Source organism: Mangifera indica, chromosome 1, assembly GCF_011075055.1.
Source record: "Mangifera indica cultivar Alphonso chromosome 1, CATAS_Mindica_2.1, whole genome shotgun sequence".
In the NCBI taxonomy this organism is placed as follows: domain Eukaryota; kingdom Viridiplantae; phylum Streptophyta; class Magnoliopsida; order Sapindales; family Anacardiaceae; genus Mangifera; species Mangifera indica.
Genome location: NC_058137.1, coordinates 12,650,442 through 12,668,473, shown reverse-complemented (window position 1 = coordinate 12,668,473; position 18,032 = coordinate 12,650,442). Strand labels below are relative to the sequence as shown.

Here is an 18,032-nt window from a genome sequence, read left to right as displayed (position 1 = left end):
CCTCTTCTCCTCCATCTGCATCAGCTTAGTCTGTATGTGATCAAAAAACTCTTTTTGAAAGCTTTCTGATTTCTTTAAGTTTCCCATAGCAATTCTTTATTTTTCTGAGTTATTTTCCTACAAAACAAAATAAAAATAAAAAGAAGATAATTTAATAAAATTTCTAATTAACAATGATAAATAAATAAAATCCTAATCTAAATTATTATTAAATGTAGAATTTTGATGCCATTTTAACCCTACATGCGAGTGCGTATTTTTAATGTAATAAGGCATTGTGGTCATCTTACCTAACTTATATGATTCAAATTTTTCATATAACTGGAAGTCAAATGATTATGAAACTTCTTTTTAGAGAAGTTTTAATATGTGTATCAGTCCTATGTGTCCTAGCCTACAATATTACAAATACATGGTGTTCAGATTATTATTAGTTTTTAAACGTTTACTTTGCATATTGAGAACCTTATTATCAAGTCTTAAAGCATACAAACCATTGTACAATTTTGTTGTCCTATAGAGAATATTATTTAAGCTAATAGTTATAATATCACCAACAATCAAAAATAGAAATCTTTCTTTGCCTAAAACAAACATAGAAATTAAATTTTTAAAAATAGAAAGAATATAATAATAGTTTTTAAGTTTTAAAACTAGCCTAGTGGGTAACCTAAAGTAATAAGCCCTTACGACTAATGTTTTAATCTTTGCTCCATTGCCAACAAGTAGGTCAACCTCTCCCTAGGAGAATAATCCACTTTGTTGTAATTTTACATATCAAAACAAAAATGAAAACCACATCTTGTCACTACACCTTAAGATCTACCAGGAGAATAGTTTATTTTAATGATAAACATATCTAAAATATAAGCAACAACATTTCTTTTATTGTTTTCTAAGTTGGCTTTGTAATGTCACCTTCAGTTACCAATTTTGCCATAAAAAATGTAGACAACTTTTCCTATCCCCATATCACCAGTACGTTATATAACATTAGTGGTAACTGGCTACTTTTAGGTGTTGAACTTGAACTTGGCTTTCATCTTACCCTTGCCTTTAACTTTAGGCATCTTGGCATCTACCACAAGCATATTATTAGCAACAGCTTTATTCACTTCTTGCTCAGTAGTCTTAAACATGTATCAAAACTACTCAAGGGTTTTATCCTTCTCACTCAAGTTAAAATTCATGACAAAATTAATCTACGATTTAGAAAGAGATTTCAATAATAGGTCAATGACAAGTTTATTATCTATGATGAAACCCAAACTCGTAAATAGCTTAAAGTAGTAAATCATCTTGACCATGTAAGGGCCAATTTGGCCTCCCTTAGAGAGTTCGCAATCATACAATGCATTCGACACCTCATAATATTTGGCCCTTGCACGAGTGTTATACAACTCAAGAAGATAAGTAATAATGGATGGCACATTTATCTCTTTAGACATTGAACCTCGATAAAGATACCTATTAAAGATATCCTTTTGCTCTTGGGTAACATCATGACCAAACGTATAGGGTGACAACTCCTATTGAATATATAACTTCTTTTCTTGATGTAGAACAATTTAGAGATTTCGATATTGGTTAATGAAATTGCCTCCAGTGAACCTATTTTCCTTTTCAAGAATTGACTGCTATGTTGTTATCATAGTGGTTTATTTCAGTCTACAATTACAAAATCATAAGGCATTAGTAATTTAATTAATTTATTAATCCAATTTTAGTCTCCATGTGAGGTTTTAATTAAGCATGCATTCTACAACATAAAATAAAATGTGTCGACATACAACTTTATTCTAATGTAAAGGTTTTCGAGTCATAAGGAGTTTCACTAGTCAACCTATTCTTGCTTTTTAGGATCTTCAAAAGTAAGAAACCTTGAATTACATTTGAAGGGAGTTAGATAAGAAAAAAAGCACAACATGAAAAATAGAGAAAAGGTAAGACATGCAGACCCTATTGTCAAAATAAAAAATTACATCCCAAAATGTAAACATGGCATGAATGCCATCCTCATACCAATAAAAACCCTCAAGGCATGCAATAACGTGTATCAAGGGAAATTTCATGCAACAATGTGAAACATAAGAGGCAATTTACCAAATTTTTCAACCTACAAAATATTCACAATTCTCAAGCAAAAAGTTAGAAATCAAAACTCAATAAATTAACAAATCTTTACATTATAACATGAGAATCAATGACTGTGTAACACAATCGCAAATTGTCTTTATAGGTTTTTATAAAACTGATTGATTATCAATATACACATATGTATCAACATATACATATAAATACAATTAATCAAAAAGGAAGGTATGAATTTCATGAACTTACCCCTAAATGATAGTTCTAATATCACTATTAGGTTTTTGAATCACTAGATATCGATAGGGCAATAGAATACATTACAAAAATTTAATTAGAGAAACTCAAAAACCCCACCAAAGATCATGTTATAGAGAATAATTTCATAAACATGCATTTAAACATCCATAAGGTGTTTAAGAATATCATACTTGTATTAGATGGCTAATCCAAATCTTTATATGGCTTATAAGAATGTTATCTAACCCACAATGAAGTGACACCTTGGTATCTATGTGAAGCACGAACTTGAAGAGGCTTAGCTATGCATTAGAGGCTTTTAGGGTTTTATGGATAGTGTGTGTATTAGGAGTCATCCATGCTAGAGTCTGTAATGAACACTTCTAAATTCTAAAATCATGTTCATATAAATAAAGAACGCTATCAAAGGTCATGCACTAAAGGCATACACGTTTGTTCTCCTTTACTTAATAGGAACAGTCATTCATGTCACATGACTGCTTGTTCCTATTTTAGTAAAAATCAATATAAGCTTATTCAATCTTATTAGACGAGTCTAGTATGATTCAAAATTCACACCACTCTATATACACCAAGATTATCACCAAATAACTCAATGCCTAACAGCTCGAATCAACTCCTATATGTGTATGGCCTATAAACTCTTTATTGAACTGATAGTATCAAGATTCAGGTCGAATACAGATTAGATCTAGATTAGCCTCTAACAACACATAGTGGCCACCTGACTGATAAAATGTTAGTGAACTTTTAACACCCTCTTTAAAAGAAGATGTCATACCTTACATTATATGAGAATGCATGAACTTTAAACTTAATCAATTAAACTCAAAACTACATCATAATATTAAAATTACTAAAATACCCTTACATCATCAACCAGTAGAAACATGTTAAGAGACGTCTAAAAAAAACCATCAATTATAATATTATAAGGTGTGTAGCCAAATGCATTAAATAAAATCTAAATACATGAACTAATCAATAATTAAAATGATAGAGATGTTGTCCACTGCTCTATGCCAGCTGATTGTTACTCGTCTTATAGTCATCAAGATCACTAGTACTTGCACACATAAATATATAAAAGTAAGTGACAAAACATTCAATAAGTGGGAAACTCTATTATCAAACTTTATATAATCTCTAAAATGTCTTTAGCTTAACCAATGCTACTCTATCATCTGGAGTCTATCACTAAACTTCTATTAGAATGATAATGGGTCATGTATCTCACATCTATAACTAATACTGTGTTAGGAAATATCTAGGCTACTTATGATAACCCTCGAATCGAACTATGTCCTACTTTGTCACTAAGAAATCACTCTTCAGATCCCTAATTAGTGTGACTATAACATCTCTAAGTAAAAGCACTATCATTTTGAAGCTAGGTATCATAGTTGTATACTAAGCTAATCAAACTAGATCGAGTAGAGGGATTTGACACCTTGGACATGTAAGCACTTGTTTTGTAGTTAACTTACCTATACCGTTATTAGACTACCAAACATTATCTTAACTGGCTTTACTGCGAGCTAGTACCCTATTACTAGTATTGTGTCCTACTACGGACATGTCTTATTGTAGACGGTGTAGGGAGTATATACTCATGGTACCCCCTCGTAACAACCTTATAACTTTTAGCATACATAAGTCTCAAGACACAAATCACCTCGGTAACTTTCACCCTAATCATAACTTTTACCCCACCATAATTACATATCTTAGACACATTAGGTACTACTATGTACCTAAGATATTTATATTATCTCTTAGGACAACCCTTAAACTTTTAATCTAGTTTCCCTTTTCTATCTTTAAATTGCCTTTATATACAAGAGTTTCTTTTGGGATACACGAGCATGTACTTTTCCTTGTGCATGAGACAGAATTACCCTAAAAAAACCATGTCATCCCTACGTTATACATACAAGCATGTTACCTTTGGAATACAAGCGTCTTATTTCTTTATATCATAGACAATCTTCACTCACTAGGAACTCTCCTTATGCAAACTAAGTAAACTACACATGGGCATGTCTGCCTCCAAGCATAGGTGTGCGCCTATTCTAAACTTAATCTTTTCCAAGCTTCTCACTTTGACTTGTGTACTTATCAGGGGTATTTTAGTCATTTTACCCCACTCACAAATGTTCATATGACATAAACAAATGAACTTCAAACTATAATTGATTGTTCAATAGTAAAAAAATTTCCAACAATTGTTGGATAGTCAAAAAAATTAAACTGAAATTTGGGTTCCACGCACATAGGTCTATGTCCCATACCACACAAATATGTGTTAAAAAAAATCAAAGAAACCTAATTTCGATTCCTAGTTTGTTTTAATGTTTTCTCTAAGCTTAACTCATCAGAAACATTTACCTAGTTGATCCACAAGAAAACAACTACATACTAAAAAGGTTCAACATAATTCCATGTAATCCATTCAATCATGAGAATTTGATCAAACAATAATTTCAAGCTAATCTCAACAAAAACAATGTATAGCCTTATCCATAATTTGGCATAATTAAACATCACAAAACTAACAAACAACTTACAATCATTCATAGTAATAGGCATGAATAATCTAACAAATTATGCACCAAATGAAAGCCTCACAATCATAGAATAATCACCATCTAATTGGTAGCTCATGAAAAATCAAATCAACATTATGATTCAAACATCATATATCCTTAATTTAAACATATAATGATAGAGAATAAATCCTCAATCTATAGTCAATCCTTGCATTAGCAGAAAGGGTAAAGTATCTTACTTACCTGAATTTTCTACAATAAGAAAATCAAGATGATCAATAGCCCTTCTTCTTTCTAAAATTGCCGCCAATTGCCTCACCAAAAAACCTTACCAAAAGTCTTGGATTTAATACCAACAGTTCATCCTCAAAATCAGTACAACATGTTTTATTTAAACTATCAGCACGTAACATTGCATACAGACATTTGCCTTCCCCACACATAGCCATACGTCACTCAAATTTCAAATAACATGATGCTCATCTTATCCAACTATTGTGGGAACTAACACAAAGATGTGACCACCCCATGCATAACTACCCCTCACCTGAAATACATATTTTTTCATTTATTTCACATTAATTCAATTATACAAGAATATTAACATCAGAAAATAACTATAATGCCCTTTAGATGTATCGTAGGTGTTGTAAAACTACTCTCAGCTTTGTTAATAGCACGGTTGCCTACAATTCGATCCCTTCATCAATCAATATCTCTAGAAGCTGAGACACGGATGCGTGTTTATCTTAGGGACTGTTTGATATGAAGTGATACATATTGATAATCAAACAACTTGGACTGAGTTGTAATCCAATCCCACTGTGGCCACAAATTTGGGTGGTTATGGTGTCTTTTAGTATTCTTATGCCAGATATCATCTCTTATGTTTGATGTGTGATGAATCCTCTATTAATCTTTTCATAAGACTGTCTAGTGACATCAAGTTTAAGGATCACATGTACTTGTGAGTAACTGAGACTTAAGTTCACTTACAAACTCATGTTCTAATTTATTCCACATTTCAGAGGCATACTGATGTTTAGATATCATACTAAACATGCTCTCAAAGATCGAAGCAAGCAACCAGTTAACAAGTATCTTGTCTATTCTTTTCCATTGCATATGGTTAGGATGAGGTTTTTTGATCTTACTAGAGCTCAAATAAGACTCATCTACTTGAACGCTATAGAATTGAGTTGGAAATGCACACAGGCTTGTTAGGTGATCTTCAAGGTCATGAGCTCTCACCGCATATTAGGATCTGTGATTTTCAGAAATGGTAGTTATCTAAGGTTTATTGTTGAGGAGAGAGGGAATAGTTGAAAAATTAGTCATAGAATTACGACGCTAGTCTTCTTGGCTTTATTACCATGAATAGGACTATAAAAGGAAAAATGAAAGGAGACCACTGAATATTGCTTTCTCATTAACAATTTAAAATTCATATATCTCGTTAACCACACTATTAATTACTATAAATCTAAATCATCTTCTGATTTTGAGTTGAATATTGAAGGTAAGTTATGGGGAAGATTTTATTCTGATGATATATTCTAGCACTTGCCACAGGACTAATGCAAGGAAGGCCAATCACTGAAAGAAAATTCTAAAAAGCAATAAGAAAATTAACTTTTATATGCTTCATTCAAAGTCGTCGGTCTGTGCAATTTTAACCAAACGAGTAGAACTTCAATTGGTACAAACCAACTGGCCATAATGACAGCGTCAAATGAACAATTAGTCAGAATCCAACATCGGAGAAATGTCAAAGTTCGCGACTAAACTCTGACGCAATGATTTATTTCTCACAACTTGTCGGAGAAATTTTCTTTTGGTTATTGAGAAAATTCGTTGAAGGTATTATTGTCGCTGCGAAAGAGTGCTTGTATTGGAAAAATCAGCCGACTGAATATTGATGTTGACCAAACAAAAACAAACGATGGTAATTAGATGCTGCAAACTCAATATACTTTGTATAATATTATTACCATCAATTGAAATAATTAGGCCTAAAACCAACTTAAATTATATTTTATATTATAAGAAGGTCTACACTTACAAATTTAATTTCACTATCCAAAAGTTAAACTTAAATCAAACTAAATGAAATTTTTAGATTACAATTCAATAAAACATATTATATACAAACTCATGTCTTAAGTTTTCGATATAATACAAACTACAAATTACGTTTTTTTTTTTTTTGTTTATTCATAATGAATTTCCTCTGTTTGTTGTATCACGTTTAAAAAATTATAATTGATCTATTTTTAGATGTGTTTAGTTTGGAAATATTTTATTACCAATATTATGCACGAAAACATATTATCTTCAAAATATTTTATTACCAATATTATTCACGAAAACATATAATCTTCAAATATTATTACATATAAACTATGATTATATTTGATAAAATTTATAAATAATTATTTTATTTTATTGATATTAATAAATGAATATTAAAATATTATTTTTCTTAAATACCATTTTAAATTAATGGAATAAATTAATATTTTTTAAAATATTCTCTCCATATTAATAATATGTTAAAATTTTTTATGTTATCAAATTATGATTTAATTAATTAAATTATTTTTTCAAGTTATCATTTTAAAATATATATATATATTTAAAATATTTTTTAAATATTTAACATTAAATTGATAATAAAAATATTTTTTTAAATTATTTTAATATTTAAGATTAAAGTGGGAATTAAAATACTTCTAAATTACTTACCACGTGATTTTTGTAATATATGATAATTGTGATATTTTATTATTGGTATATTCCTAAGGTGACCTATAGCCTTGTGATTTTTATAGTAAATGGCGGATAGATATTGCAAACGAGTTGGGCCCAACAGCCGCTTCTACTCTGTCTGTTTAAAGAAAGGTCAAATTAAGTCTACCCAAGATTTGATAAAACGAACATTCCGACCCTTTAAAATTGAAAAACTCATTTGCTTACCTATATATCAAAGTGTACTATTAATTTTAACAATTAAAAGGCATTTATAGCATTTTATCCAAATATTATAATAGAAGTGTAATTAATTGTCGTTTTTCTTTAAAGTTTAAAATATTACAATAACACCTCTATTAATCTGAACAATAAAAAGTATTGTAAGTGTGTAAATGCATTCTATAAATATTAATAGGAGAAAATTGATATTTCTCCTAACTTTTTTTAATTTTAAAAATATATTTATAACACTAGTAGTTTGTAATGTAATATTTGCACATTCAATTTATTGCATTCCATTAAGTTCTTTGAAGACACAACTGTCATTTTTTAAACTATTACAGGTATATTGAAATTTTAAAAATTTCAAAAACACCAAACATTTTTCAAAAGTCTAAAACCCCTTAAACATTTTATTCAAGCCTCTAAAATTTTCAAAAATTATAGTTTACCTTCAAGTATATAATTCTACGTCATTGAGACCCAAATCTATACTTATACTAATAAATATTTTTTATTATATTTAAATGAAATTTATGTAAATTAAGAGTATGACAATTCTTTAAAAGAATTTTGGGGGTACAATGTTATTTAGCTTGAGAGGTTTTTTGTGTATTTTTAATGATTTTAGCAAATTTAACAAATGGGTAGAAAATATATATATATATATATATATATATATATATATATATATATATTTTTAACTTAAATGTGAGAATTTGTCAGTTCATCAAACCTTGGGTGAAAAAGAGTTATTTGGCCTAAAAATAATGAGAGATGATTAGATTCTACAAACACAAGAGTTAGGCTCAGGCAATATTAAGTTGTTATTTCACCTAAAATCTTAATTTAATGTGTAATGGTTCAATTTTATTTTAGTTCAGTAGACTTGTCATATAAAACTTTATTTTTTTTGGCCCTTCTCATATGAACAGCAGAATTGTTGATTTTTGGGCACTCGTAAGTGCACTTAGTAGGTGGTAGTTACTTGATAACTACTCAAATAACTGTTGAGTAGTGGAAAGCAGTTTCCAACAATTATTTTCTCACATCCTAATATAACTCTTCACTGAGTAAGAGAATGCGATGAGTTTTGGGAATCAAAGAAACAAACATATAATTTTATTTCACTCTCTTTGTGTCTTGGGATTGAGGGAAGTCCTTTTGTCATGATTTGTGTAAAATTTAGTCAATCGCATACAACAGTTTCACCATAGGATTATCAAGTTTTAGAAGGGTGTTGTGAAACACTCCGTTGACTCTATGACATTAAATGTAACGTATTTATAAAATTATGCTTCCACACTAATATTAGATATTTTCCTACATTGCTGTCAAAGCATTTTTAGAGTGTTTTCATACTTGTTTATCACATATTTATGAATTTGTTCTGATAAGTTATATGAAAACCCAAAACTATAAATCATTCATAACTTTATATATACACTGCATACATATTTTTGCACTAGATACATGTCATTGAAATCCTCATTGAAAGAGCTTTCCATTGATAGATTATATGCTCAATTTTGAGATCGACTTACAAAGTTACTATGTTTTTAAGTTTCTGATAGAACTGGACAAAAAAATTCTAGAAATTGCTTGTGTTCAATGGCTAGGATGAACAATGTTACTGTTTATAGCCATTCTCACTACAAGTGTGTTTCACCAATCACCTTTGAAATTGAGTTTATGTTGATATTATAACCGTAGTGATCAACTTGATGTGCCAAACGAAATGGTATATTCAACATTTACGGAATCAGTGAAGGTATGCCGTATTTGAAAGCTTGATCTCAATATTAAATTGATTCATGTGAATTCTAACAAATATATACATATAATATAATCACTCTAATATCAATAACAAATACTGAATCACCATATTCAAATAGTTTTAGAATATTGAAATGAAATGTTTTAGGGGTATTAATAAACCTGATAGTTATTACAGAATCAATTGAAATCTAATCAATTCTCTTTTATATATTTTGGGAAGGGGGCCTAGCCCTTTATATAATAAGTTTTTGGGTCCTACCATTAAAAGTTCAACAAACCACACATATGGTAAGAGACTTTTACAATATGATCGCATAATATCTAATAAAGTAATTCACATAATATCCAGGTTTATTATAATCAAATAAAAACATAATCAATTTATGCCCACATAAGAAATTCCAACATTTTTGCACTGGAGCAATATTGATTATCAATTCTTTTTAAGAAAATAGACACCTTTTTTCTTATGTAAATGACATTTTAATTATTTTTTTTAAGTAACCACTTATTTTAAGAAAAAGAACATCATCTAGAAACAACACTTATGTCAAACAATCATGTCAACATGAGGGAACCCAAGCAATCTATATGCCTCAAAACAACATATTTTAAGATATTATTACAATTACTTACAATCATATCACATGGATCACTAATTTAGACATGTGACAAGAATAGCATCCAAAAGTTATCAGAAAAATATGTTCTTACTTGTCGGTCCTCAATATGATTTCTATTTAACCAATATGCATAAATATAAAAGCTAAAGAAATCAACAACTTCCAATAAAGACATTATGTCTCACCTGTAGTCTCAAGATAAGCAAAGAAACATACTCATACAACTGTTATACTCAAAACCATACTTTTGAGACACATATTGTATAAATACAATTGTCATACTCAAGATGACCCTATTCTTGAGATATATTATATATATATTTTTTGATATAATCAATCATACAATTGTTATATTCAAGAAAAACTTTATTCCTAAGACATTTGTTACACATAAATTTTAACAATGTAAATCACAAAACTGTTATACTCAAGAGAAATATTATTCTTGAAACACATGTTATACTATAACCATATGTGCATATATAATTATATTTATATCAAAATGAACATGATCAAAATAAAATTATCTATTCAATCATAAAGAATATGTCATTGCGTTAACAAATTAAAATATCACCCACTAACTCTAAATATCAAAAAGACCTTAAATGTCCTCATGTTTTCAATATGACTGTATGGGCTACAGGTCTTAGTCATTTGGTTAAGGGATTTAATCTTATCAATTTTGTATTTATATACTTTTTTTATAATGATTCCTTTCTTTATAAGATTCTTGATGGCAAGATATTTATTTCTTTATATCTATATCTACTTGTGATATTGTCGTTCTTAGTAAAGAACACAGGTGCACTGGTATCATAATAGGCATAAGTTTTTTGGAAATTGAACAAGTAATTAAGAATGCAATCCTTCAACCTCACAACCTGGGACATGAAGCAAGTCATAAATTTCATGTACATGGTTGAAAGCACTACTAATAATTGCTCCACATTTTATCCAAAATATAGCCCTTTCACTGTGTACAATAATATATCTAGAACTAGATTTTATTACATCTTGACAACAATCATATTATCCTTAATCTTTTGTTAATATGTCATTACCACCAAAGTTATAACCTAGTGATCAATATCTAGATCAGTGAGGTATCAATTGAAAGCCTCAATTGCAAAAGAAATATCAAGTTTCATGCATATTTATCCATGCATCTAACTTTCAATAGTTTTATCACAAGGGACCATTCACATGTTTCATTTCAGTCTCATTCTTTAAACAGTCATTGATAATAGACTTACCCTTTTTCACAACAGGCAAATTATTTGTCTTGCTATTCTACATGTTATGCCTTTTAAACATACATTCCACGAATGTCATTTTGAGATAAGTAAAAAAAAGTCCATGACTCTTATCAATAGATATAACACTAAGAAAAAATTGTGTATCTTCAAAATCCTTCACATCAAATTAAGAACAAGAACTAGTTTGGCCTAAATAGCAAATTGGTGCAAATGCTACCAACTTAGGTAACCATTCAACAAAGACATATACTCCCACTAATCTTCACATACCCATACTAATTCAATTTGTTTTTTATGAAGTCATATGAAGTAAAAATTTCATTGTTCATAATACATCATTGTCAAGGAGTCTAGATCAACGATAAATAAACTTCTTTAGTCTACAATCTAGAAGGTTTTTTCTTTATGCTTCAGACTAAAATGATTGCACCAAACAGGCTTTTTATTAAGACTTTCATTTAGAAAGACAATTTTCACAACCATTTGGTAAAGCCCTAGTCATAATAAGCCACCATGTCATTACAACCTTGAATGAGTCCTTGATAGATATTAAAGAGAATGTCTTATCAATATGTTCTCTTCGGGTTAATCCTTTTGCAAGTTATCTTGCATCATACATTTTTATTCTCCCTTTGAAATCTCTTTTGAACTTGTAAACCCATGTACAACTTATACATTTACCAGTTCGTTCTATAATTACTCATACCTCATTCGGAAGCACAATACTTTAAGGAGAATCCTCATCATATCTACTGTGAAACAAACTTATAGTAATAAAGTACATATCTAACCATTTCATAAGGTTATCTGAGTCCATACCAAGAAGGGCTAAAACTTTTGAACAAAAGTCACTACGTACCCCAACTTCTAAATTAAGAAAAAAAAATACTATAATTATGGATATATTGTTACTTCTAAAGATCTACTAATGAGCACAAATTCTAATATAGTAACACAAAAGTACATCCATCTTAGGAACTCAAGTAATAAGAAACATACTCATAGTTCAAATCTTATCTCATTTTATTATAAGGACACTTTAGGCACAACAAATTGGGGTAACACCCTTAACAATAATGTAGTAATCATTATTAGTCTAAGTTGTCACTTTAACACCTATGGGACTAAAACGGCTTTTCCCTTGAACATTTATATATGCAGTAGAAGCATCTTCACTAATTATATTACCCTACCAAATTAGCTGCTCAAAACTCAACTAGTGATCATTAATCATCCTTGAAGGAAAAGACAATATCATCAATCGAAACAAAAACATTATCTATCCTTGAACATCTAGGATCTGTTCAAAATTGGTATGTATCAAATATGTCCCATGAATTAGAAGCATGTCTTATAGAGTGCCTAATACCCAAAATATGAGAACTAAGCAACCTATGTAAAGGTAAAAACCTTCCTAAATGACTTCAGATTTCTCATATTAGCTTCTTGCATACCATGAAAAAAAAGTTCAAAAATATCATGGTCACCAAAATAACCACATTGACACATTTGGTCAAAAATTATCACCAGATAACAATTTAGAAAAATTATCACCTAACATTTGACGATTATGACCAAACATATTCACTTGAGAAGGTTCTCATTGGAAGATCACATAAAATCATCCCTAATCTTTGCCTTTTTGTTTCATAATAAGAAACAATTTTATTATGACATCCCAAAATTTTGAAAAAATCTCATTTATGTCTCACTTCAACATCCACATGTTCTCCACTCTTAATTTGGACTTCTAATTGCTTAACCTTCATTTATTGATCAACCACATGTTCTCATAAAAGAAAAACTTTGGGTCCTTGAAAAAGACATATCTTTTTTAGAATTATGTCACACAACAACTGAGAAGCTTTAGTACTGTCAAATGTCTTATACTTTTAACTAACTTAGATGGTGAACTTAACATTTAAAGTTTAAGGCAAACCACCATTGTGGTATTTGACAATATATATAAGTTCATTAGATTTCTCCCACTCATAATGGAAATCATCTTTATTCAAATGAATTTTCATCTTTATACTTAGGTAGTTAATCTACTGGTATGGCCAAATTTATTTTCTTAGCAATAGTGCATAATCAATATCATTCCTCCAACTATTAAAGTTGAAGTTAATCAGGAGCGCTATTATGGCATCTTTATCATTGTTTATTACAATGGAGTCTATCGAATAATAGAATATAGTAGAGTAATATCGTTGACAATAGTATTAAAACTTTATAAACTATTCTTTATAAGGGTTCCTAGTGCATCATCATAAGCTCCCTTTAGGCAAAAAATATGACTTGCAATTAAGGCCCTCTAAACATAAAGTTACCATTAATAAAGACATATAACTTTGAAAAGTTTATCTTCTTTAGACAGATAAACCTCTTAGGATGTTGTTCTCTTCTCACCGAAAGTAAATACATGTCATTTGAAGAATCATAACCATCTTTGGGTGAATTGAAATTTTCACAAGAGAAATACTTTTATTCAATTGAGCTATTATCTTTTGGCTTGGGTGATTTATCAACTTGTTCCGCCAAATTTATATCTTTAATCAACAATGCAAATTTAATATATTATCTCTAGCTCTTTAAAGTTAGAATTACTTAGGACTTTTGATGTAGTATTATTATTATTGTTCACAATAATAGAGTATATTAAAGATAGAAAGCAATAAACAATATCATTGGTGATAAATAACTTCAAAATCTTATAAACTATTATCCACGAGGGTTTCAAGTACATCATCATATAATCACGTTTGGGCACATACTGTGACATGCAATTAGGGTCCTTAAACATAAAGTTACAAATAAGGAAAACATATAACTTCTAAAAAATTGATCACTTTTGAGAAAATAAACCCCATAGGTTACTACTTTCCTCGACACCAATAAGAAACATATGTCAATTGAAAAATTATAACCACCTTTGAGTGAATTGAATTTTTCACCACCAATATAATTCCATGATCACCTTATGTAACCATTAATTTTAACACACAAAATAACCACTTTTGGGCAGAAAATTATATGCATCAAATTGAAGAATATCTCTTTCACCAAATATAAAAATTATGCAAGTTCAATAAATGCAGCGCTTTGGCAATTAAATATTTTGACAACTTACATTAATTTTTATTAAGACTAAATAATATTGCAAAAATTAAGATTTCATGAGATACAACACCAAATTATCTTTAACAATTTTAATTAAGTATTACAACAAATTCGTATTAGGTAATAATTAAAGTAGCTTTAAAATCATAGAAGTCACACCTTATAAGGATTCATGGTGCATCATCAATAAATAGCCTTTAGGCAAAAAAAAAAATTGCATGCTATTAGAAACTCAAACCTGAGATTATATAAATCATAATGAGGACCTTCAGAACTTATCATTTTCGAAAGAAATATCACCTTTGAACAGAAATACTTCCTAGACTACTATTCATCCTCTATCTAATAGAAAAAAATATGTCAATTTAATAAACTCAACCACCTTTGGGTGTATGGAGTTCTTCAAGACCAATGCATTTCCAAAATTAACCTTATGCATTAAAAACCTATTAATGTATCATTATTGAATGAAAAATTTTGTAAGCTTCAATATTGTACAACTTTGGCAATTAATGTCATGAAAACTCATAAAATTACTACAATAATACTAGATATTACTATTTAAATTAAGATTTTATGAGATACGATATCTTATTATCTCTAACAATCTTCCGTAAAAATTATTGCATCTAACTTAGTGAACAATAATTTTAACCTATTGTGATAACTTAATCACACACAATAGATTTGATATTATACTTAAACTTTATCAATCCTAAAAGGTAAGGTAATTAATACCACAATATTCATTGTAAAATTAATTCTGCTTTAAGTGGAGTGCTACAAGTGCCTCATATGCTTTTATATGCCACCACAAGTCTTCACGTGCCATAATAAGTCCTTAATGCAAGTCATGTGTTGTTACTTGTCTTTCACGCGCTCTGACATGCATCCTTAAACTTTCATGTGCTTTACATGCACCTTAGAAAACATAATGTGTCTAAACTAACTTTTATGCCCTCACATGTACCATATAAAACCTTTCTCGTGCACTTATGTGCCTTAGAAAAACTTTAAAACCTCATCACGTGTTCTCATAAGACATTTATCATGTTAATGTGTCCAAAAAGTTTTTTTTTTTTTTATGCATGTACATACCCTAATAGGAATCGCTTACACACTATTACATGTAGCCACTCGGTATATTTTATTATTTACATGCATTGATATACTTTTGGAGGACTTTACTTGTTATTTACGTCGACCATAAGTTTACAAATGCCTCCAGGGACAACCAACACGTCAAATGAACCATTTCATACACTAAACACATCATCAGAAAGCTTGTTTGTGCCTAAATTATGTCTGCCTCTGGAAGTGATTCATATGCTTATACGTGCATCATTCACTTTTGTACATGCTTTCACGTACACCATATATTTGTCATGCACTACATGCATCCTTCACCTTAGTTGATAGTGCATGTAACACACTTGTCAAAAGTCAGGCTCATGCAAGGTGTACATATAGGGTCAATAACAAGAATCTCTTTTAGAATCTGTAATAACACCTTCCAAAAAACACTAACTACTTCAAGCAATAGAAATCACAAAATAACATCTTCAATCATCAAGAATAGCACCTAACTCAAGCCATCAACATCAAGCAAAGTAATACATGATAGTACACCAAAGAAAATGAGAAAAAAATACCTCAGAAATTTCATTCAATAGCACACTAAACACAACCAATAATTGTGTAAAAAACAAGTTTATATACAAGAACATGTAATTACTTTTAGGTTGTCACAAGCAATATACATCATTCAATTTACAATTGACAATAACATCTTAACCAAAACTCACCATAAATGCCCTCATTAATAATTACCTCGATTTGTAGTATCACCATTGTCCAAATCACACCAAAGTGAAGAAAAGAATCATAACCCTAGATCCCCTTTTAGTCAAAGAAAGCCAAGTTGCTGTAAAGAGAAGAAAAATCTTTCAGCAGTGAAAGAAAAGCCCCTTCTCCAATATTCAACTAAAGTTCAATGAAACATTGCATTTTGGAAAACTATCCAAAATGCACTGTTTTGTTTCATTTTATTTATTTTCAGCCACGTGTACTTTAACATCCTCTTTCAAGCCAAAAAAGGACAATACAAGGCTTGTGAAAAAAAAAAGTGAACAAGGCAAACAACTTCCAAATACCTTTGCAAGCATACCAATTTCTTACTTTCCTAGATTTTACAACTTAAACCATGCTACAATTAAGTTGGCTTCAACAAAGAATCATCAATACACCAGAAAATAAAACTACCTTTGTGCCTAGAAGCTCTAGAATTCGCCTTTCCTTACCCAAACTACTTTATGACTATCCTCCCACAACTTTAATTCTTTTGTAAAGTCACAACATCTTTAAGACATTCCTAGTTACTGTTCACTTACCATTGAAACTTTCCATATCACCAACAGACATGACATCGTCAAAAAAAAAAAAAAGCCATAAAAGAAAGAGACAAAGAACTAGAAATGAAAGCGAGCACATCAGTCATATTAGCTGAAATTTTAACACACCTCTGAGCGTTTCACTCGCTAATACTACCTAGCTCAGTTGCAAATCCTCCTTGAGCGATAACTACTGTATCTTCTTGTTATCCTTTCTGCTGACAAATATCAGTTTCTATTTTATAAACTAAGCCAATATTCAGCTTAGCTTTCAACATTGTAAACCTAGCACAGATAATGGTTTTGTAAGTATATTAGCCACCTAAAATTCAGTGGGTACATATTGAACTTCCAATATTCTTACAACCTCTTGCTCTTTTATGAAGTACACATCAATCTCTATGTGTTTCATTCAACTATGAAACACTAAATTAGAAGCTAAAGCCCCTAAACTTACATTATCACTCCATACTACTGCTAGACTATAAAAATGAACCTGTATCTCTCTTAACAAACTTCTTAACCATGCTATTTCAATTCCAACTTGACTCACTGCCTTGTACTCTAATTCTATAGATGATAAAGCCACTACATTTTACTTTCTAGAAGTCTACTATACTAAATTCTCCCTAAAATAAACATAAAATCCACTTGTAGACCTTTTATCTCTAATATTTCCAACCCAATCTCATTAGCCTATGTAGCACGGAAACGGAAACGGAGAAACATAAAAACACGAAAACAGAAATGTGGAAACGTATTTTTTAAAAAACATAGGAAACGGAAATGTGGGGAAACTTATAAATATGAAAAATATAAAAGTTTTTTATAAATACTAATTTTTTTATAATAAAAATACATAAACTTGTATAATATAAAAATAAATAATAAAAAAAGAATGAAGAGAAAGAATACTATAAAATAGAATCATAGAACCTATTGTAAATTGTTCTTAAGCAAACGCATGTAGATATTTAAGAAAAAAACAAC

At 29.7% G+C, this 18,032-nt stretch overlaps 1 long non-coding RNA gene across 1 annotated transcript; it reads right to left on the bottom strand.

Moving 5' to 3' along the window:
* Positions 1–16,290: 16,290 nt before the first annotated feature.
* On the bottom strand, positions 16,291–17,735 carry LOC123194008. Its single transcript, XR_006497190.1, has 2 exons — positions 16,915–17,735; positions 16,291–16,576 (listed from the first exon to the last, which is right to left on the bottom strand). It is a non-coding gene; the product is annotated as an uncharacterized LOC123194008 (long non-coding RNA).
* Positions 17,736–18,032: the final 297 nt, after the last annotated feature.